Genomic DNA, 7,395 nt, shown 5'->3' on the forward strand with positions numbered 1-7,395 from the left:
TAGATTCACTTTTGATTAAATTGATTTAACGGTGGAATCAAATTGATTGAAACAACTTTATTCTCATGTTACGCGCCTTATAAAATGGACTAGTGACCGTGAGAGAAATAAATAGTCATATAAATTATTTTTAATATAAATATTTATTGTTTAAAAATAATTTAATTAAATTATTTATTTAAACTGGACTTTAATATTGTTAAGATTTTAATATGTTAAATGTTAGTTTAAAATTCAATTAATTGATCTTAATTTTATATCTATCTTAATTTGTGTTTATATTATGTTATTTTTTCTGTAAGGATTCATAATATATATTAAGGGTAAATATGTCAACAAATTATAGTTTAAATAATATAATCTTCTCATACTTATTTAAAAAGTCGAATAAATATTATTTTTGTCTATTTTAACAACATATCTCGTAGATCAAACAAAAAATAAATAACAAAACAAATTCTAAATCATTCACTTCTTGAGATATATAGATTGTTTTTAACTCCAAATAATGGCATTTTTTGTGAATAGTAAGAAATATCCAATCCTTACTTAGTGAGAATTAAATCCGGTTGTATTTTGACTATATTGTATATAAAGTTTGAGTACAGAAGTTAGAGAGCTAAGCCTCAAAGTGGTCTCTAAAGTTACACTCGTGCTTCATAGTACTCATTGAACTTAATAGTTACCCATATTTGTCCTTGAAGTTGCATTCCGGGACTCAGACTCATCCTTTCGACACATTCTGCCCATCTGACGCCGCCGGAATGCTGATCTGGACTAGAGGGTGATACGCTAGCGAAGCTAAAGGCTAGCTGACGTAGATGAGTAAACTTTGTTGATTCAATTTGGTCCCTAAATTGAAGTTAAAAACCCTAATTCCCAAATTTGAAGATTAGTCTGCAGTGCCCACTCTCTTATCTTCTCGTCTCTTCCCTTGGATTCTCTTATGTTGGCTTCAGCATCTTCAAAGCCAGACGGTAATGGCTATCACGAGCAATGCAACTGGGAGCTCGAACAACCTACGATATTTTGGAAGCATTATGAGGAGAATGACCAAAAACAAAGATTCGCGTTTGCCAGAATAGTGTGGGTGCGGGACGAGACCAGTTTTGCGATGGTCAGGGACGGATTCTAATCCAGAGAGACCGTTCTTCGGTTGCCCAAACTACAATGTAAGTGGTTGTTGTTTGCTGTATTTCTGGATATAAACTTGGCTGATTCACTTTCTTGGGTGCAGACTGTAGGTAAAAGGTGGTATGGTTGTTTCTGTGGGTAGATAAAATTTTGAAAGAAGATGTGATAACATGTGATAGTAGAACAAACCCTTCAGTTGACAATGAAAAATGGAAGATGAAGATTGTTTGAAAACTTGAAAGATTAGAGTCTGAAGCTAGGGTTCTAAAAGTAGGTGAAATTTTGGTGTTTGTATTTATGCTGCTAATTACAGTAGCTATTCTTCTCTTAAAATTGGATAGACAATTTGGTCAATTGTATCTGGTAAAATAAAACCCAAAATCTGACACAGATAAATTCAAGAAAGTCATAATTCATATTCATAATGTAAAAAATACATCCAAAGAAGGTATTATAGAGTCAGAATAATAGTCACCAAGTATATTAGAGTTGTTAAAATATATACCTCATAAGTTTCCAACACTATGATCCTAATTAAGAAAGCATACAAAGTAAATTACTTCACCTAAACAGATAAACAAAGACACCATATGTCCTTAAACATAATAATCTAAGTTATTAATTCTTGGTTCTAGGTGGCTTGAATCCAAGATTAGGCACAAATCTCATTATGCTTGCAAGTCTACAGTTCCTGTGTTGCATCTTATATTCGATTAGGTGGATTAGTGCTTGCTGGTAGAGTACTTGTAGATGATGTGCTTGCAGATGGGGTGTTGGCTGGTTGGGTGGTGGCAGCTGGTGTGCTTGTTGATAGTAATGCTCACTTTTTTCTATTATTTGGAGATAGTAATGCTCACTTTGAATTAACATTTTCTTTGAATAAGTTCATGTACACAGTGTATGGCATCATTGACATTAAGCATCTAACAGCCACTCATATGCAACTTTTTCAAGTTGAGTCTTATGACCATTAGATTACACATATTACATACATACTATAGTTCCTGCAAAGATACTGTCTCCAATGGTAAAAATAACCACTATCGATAATAAACTTGTTAAATTCAAGAGAATAATGAAGGCTTACAATGAGAATGGAGAGCAACTGCCCTTAGAAAATGCTCATGTATGGAGGTAATTGGCAGCCATCATTAGCTCCAAAGTTAATTCAGATTCAATAAGAAACTCTGTCTCTTTCTTACTAACAACAGCAAGATTTTCACTATTCAAGTTAATAGAACTATTTTGATGAAAATAACATCGCATGAAGTAAGAGATTTCGGATCAAAGCTACAGAGCTTTCAATTACTTCCTAAAGGAAAGTATAGCTTACATTGCAACACATAAGAAAGACTAACAATGATGCTCGTTAGAGTAGAGAAAGGGGGGCAGGAGGCCAAAATATCAGTTAGAAAAAAGGGGCCAACTCAATTAGTAATGCAATTTTTCAGTAGTATCTCAAATTTTCAAGTTGTCCAGTAGTTTTCTCTTGTCATTTGAAACAGATGACAAGAGAAAGTAAAATGATAAAAGAAGGGCACACAATGAAAAGTGCAACCACATGATACATAAAACCATGTAAAAAAATCTCTCTTTGATGGAGCACTGAATTCAGCGAAACCCCAGACTTTAACACATGAAGAATCCAATCTGAAACCCAAGAAGTAGAAATGAAACTCAAATGGCCGCTTAAAAGAATCAAATAGTTAAACATAATAAAAACCTCCTTGCTCGTCAAGAATCCATCCTACTTAACAGAAGGATCACACAGTGATAGGCACCAAGAAAAAATCAAATTCCCTACTAGAACCAAGATAACAAAATCACAGTTTAGCTGGTCATGTAAAGGGAGTGTTAATAATTTGAATTCCCTAATAACATAAATCCCCCTCCCTCAAAACCCTGCGTTGACATTTTTCAACGATAAAACCAAGGATCACAGATTTAAAAATCCATAGCATATACAAAATTTTCGAATATAGGTAGCTTCGGATACACAACCACAAAATTCACGAAAACCTCTCATACAATAGAATTCACATTAGATTTCATGAAGTCTTGAACACATGCCTCTCAAAAAAGGAGTAAATACCTCACGAATTAGAGATGCCAGTAAAAATACTGGCAAATCTTCTCGAGAATGGTGGTGCTGATCTCAGGGAAGGTAACCTCGCCGTGCTGCTTCTCAGCGAAACTCCCTATCAATACGATCAGAAGAGTGAAATGAGCGGAACCCTAATTTTACAGCGCAAATGGAAGAATTATTAACCAGGATGGAAATAAGAGCAACCTGGAGAGGTAAGCATGTTGTGTATGGTCTGTGAAACCATAGCAGCTTCCTTATAAACAACGAATTTGAAACCCCTCAGTGCTAATAAACTTCAATGTGTCTTCCTTCCTCATCTTGCGATTTTTTATTCCCCCTCGCACCATTACACTCGCCTTCCAAAGTTCAAACAAAATGGTCCCTGAAGTTTGAGGGAGGATTCTTCAAAATAAATTTTAGAGTGAAACGACGTCGTTTTATGGCATTTACGTGCCACCACTAATACTATGTCGTTTTAGTTTCGCCAGCGTGTCACCCTCTAGTCCAGATGAACTTTTCGATTGCGCCAGATGTGCAGAATATGCCCGAAGGACGAGTCTGAGTTCCGAAGTGCAACTTCAGGGACGAATATGAGTAACTATTAAGTTCAGAGACTACTATGAGACACGAGTGTAACTTTAGGGACCACTTTGAGGCTTAGCTTGAAGTCAAAAGTGAATATATAGTCGTTCTATATTTATATATGTATCGCTATACTATTTCTTTAAATATATATTTTGTTTAGCTTATTTTTAATATATATTTTATATTGTAACATATATTTATATCAATAACTGATTTAATATCTAATTTTTAATATACACGTAACATGATTATATCTTTATATGAGTAGTTGATTGGGGTTAATTTTTTTTCTTAGGCAATTTACATAAATAAAACAAATAGATCTTAAAATTACATGAATACAACAATTAAAAATCTATTACATCTATGTGCAATTATGTATCTATGCAAACCGCTACATATTTGCCGACAGTTTATGTTCAAACTCTCCTAAAGCATAAATCTTTACACCTTTTGCGGTTTACACTCAACAAAATCCAGTCTCTTGAATCCGCTGTTGGTTGTTGCGGTTTATGAGTAGATGGAGCTAATTTGTTATTATTTTTTAAACTCAATAATCTCCCTTTCGATGACGAACATTAAAAAATGAATTGTAAATAAAAAAATGAGAAGAGTTTAATGAACTTCCCTTTGTTGATTCAATTTTCAATTTGAACTCTCTTTCTTTCATTCTATTTGCTCCCCTAAATGTGAGTTTTGCTTCAACATGTGATAATTATTTAAGCAATTTCAATGCAAAAAATATACTTACAAGTAATATTAATTATTAAAACAATCCAACCTGCCATATCTTTTGAACCAGCCTGATAGCTTGTTTTTCAAAAAATTTTACAAGCTATTAATCGCCATTCAGCATCAACCAATCATAAATCAAGTATTAATTAAAAAAATAGAGGTGCAATCAATTAATATTTTTAAAACAGCAGTCTCAACCAATTAGTATCAAATAATTCTCAAATAATTTATGCTAAAAACAGCAGTACTAATTGTTCATGAATTAAACATCTTAACAATTTATTTTTCAAACTCATTCTCCTTTTTGTTATCAATGAGGGATAGTATTTCCTGCACAAAAGTTTGTTAGGCATTAAGAAGTGTATTAGTTCAAGTTAAAATTCTACAAAGTCGCTGATGAAGGCTAGATACCGATTTAAAATTTCACAAGGTAAAAATTCGAATTCATTGTAAGCATAATCATAAACCAACAAATAACTATATCAAAGTTTAAAAGATGTCAAAAGTTACAAATTAAATAGTCGGGAGTTTTAAATCTCGGGTTGTTCTTCCACGGAATTGCAATCGGGTGTACAAGTCATTGGCTATGAGAGATTTAGATTTTGATAGCATTAAACAAGAATTTAAATGACAAAAAAGTAAAGAAGCATGCAAGAAATTAAACTAAAACAATTAAGGCAAAGAAAAGGAAATTCAAGTGCAAAAAAAGATTTTGGAAAAGGTTGAGAGTCAAGGGTTCCTATCCTTGTCATTAACCACGAACATGACAATTGTGAAGAGTTAATTCCACTTTATCATCTCCTAAACATCAGAAAAAAGTCAAATATGCATAATTGATCTTAATCCACAAATTCTAACTAACTCACTAATTAGACTTAGTGAAAGGATAACGTCAGTGGAAATAAAATCAACTAACAACCCTAAATCACCTATCAATATCGGACATCAATGACTCAAGATCACACCTAAGTTCTCAATTCCAAGCAAAGAGAAAAATCTACTCTATAACTAGTCCAAATATTTTATCAAACACTAGGTGTGCATAAAAGTAAAACATGACAAATTGCAAGAAGTAATAAAATCTACAGCTACCCAATACAAGAAGGCAATAATAACAACTTAAGCAAGCATCATTAAATATAAAAACATCAAATTGCATTAAAAAAATTAGAATTCAACAAGTATTTATATCAAATTTTCTAAAAATAGAGAAACTAACAAGAAAAAAATAAATGAATTAGGATACTAGAACATAAAAATGTAAAGAAAACTATACTAAAACAAAATCAAAACCTAAATATAAAGAGAAATTAAACTAAGAAAACCTAAATTCTAGAGAGAAGTTGGAGTAAAGCATCAGATTAAACTACTCTACACTTCTTCTACACTACTTGCTTGATCTCCTTTGAATTTTTGCTTTAAATGTTTCACAAATGAGTTGGATTGGATTCAAAATGGGTTTGAAATCGTGAGTCATGCGTTAACTTAAGTGAATCATGTGCTGCGAGTCGTGCATACGCATAAGACATGCATACGCACAACCTAAAAATGTCCCATCTTCATTTCTTCATGAATTCTTCATTTTTGCATGCTTTTTCTTCATCCTTCCAAGCCATTCTTGCCTTCTAACCTTTGAATCACTCAAACAAACATATCAAGGCATCGAATGTGATAAAAGTGAATTAAATTTGGTAATTTAAAACATAAAAGTATGTTTTTAATAATTAAGCATAATTATGAAAAAATTCACAAAAGCATGCAATTTCAAGGAATAAATGCAAGGTAAGTGATGAGCGGATATTTTATACGCTTTTTGGGGGTAATTTCATATAGTTTTTAGTATGTTTTAGTTAGTTTTTAGTATATTTTTATTAGTTTTTAGGTAAAATTTATATTTCTGGACTTTACTATGAGTTTGTGTGTTTTTCTGTGATTTCAAGTATTTTCTGGCTGAAATTGAGGGAGCTGAGCAAAAATCCGATTCAGGCTGAAAAAGGACTGCTGATGCTATTGGATTTTGACCTCCTTGCACTCGTAATAGATTTTTTGGAGCTACAAGAGTCCAGTTGGTGCGCTCTCAATTGGGTTGGAAAGTAGACATCCAGGGCTTTCCAGCAATATATAATAGTCTATACTTTGCGCGAAGATAAATGATGTAAACTGGCGTTTAACGCCAGTTTCATGTTGCATTCTGGCGTTGAACGCTAGAAACAGGTTACGAGTTAGAGTTGAACGCCAGAAACTGGTTACAACCTGATGTTTAACTCTAGAAACAGTCCAGGCATGTGAGAAGCTCAAGTCTCAGCCCCAGCACACACCAAGTGAGCCCCAGAAGTGGATTTTTGCACTATCCATCTTAGTTTACTCATTTTCTGTAAACATAGGTTACTAGCTTAGTATTTAAACAACTTTAGATTTATTTTACATCTCATGACATTTTAGATCTGAACTTTGTACTCATTGATGGCATGAGTCTCTAAACTCCATTTTTGTGGGTGAGGAGCTCTGCAGCGTCTCGATGAATTAATGCAATTATTTCTGTTTTCTATTCAAACACGCTTGTTCCTATTTAAGATGTTCATTCGCACTTCAATATGAAGAAGGTGATGATCCATGACACTCATCACCATTCTCAACCTATGAACGCGTGCTTGACAACCACCTCCATTTTACCTTCGATTGAATGAATATCTCTTGGATTCTTTAATCAAAGTCTTCGTGGTATAAGCTAGAATCCATTGGCAGCATCCTTGAGAATCTGGAAAGTCTAAACCTTGTCTGTGGTATTCCGAGTAGGATTCAGGGATTGGATTACTGTGACGAACTTCAAACTCGTGAGTGTTGGGCGTAGTGAC

The 7,395-nt window shown here is 33.4% G+C and overlaps 1 pseudogene; it reads right to left on the reverse strand.

Annotated features, from left to right (window-relative positions):
- Positions 1-2,256: 2,256 nt before the first annotated feature.
- Positions 2,257-3,537, reverse strand: LOC107458404 (uncharacterized; annotated as a pseudogene).
- Positions 3,538-7,395: the final 3,858 nt, after the last annotated feature.

This window comes from Arachis duranensis, chromosome 7 (genome assembly GCF_000817695.3).
Source record: "Arachis duranensis cultivar V14167 chromosome 7, aradu.V14167.gnm2.J7QH, whole genome shotgun sequence".
Taxonomy (NCBI): domain Eukaryota; kingdom Viridiplantae; phylum Streptophyta; class Magnoliopsida; order Fabales; family Fabaceae; genus Arachis; species Arachis duranensis.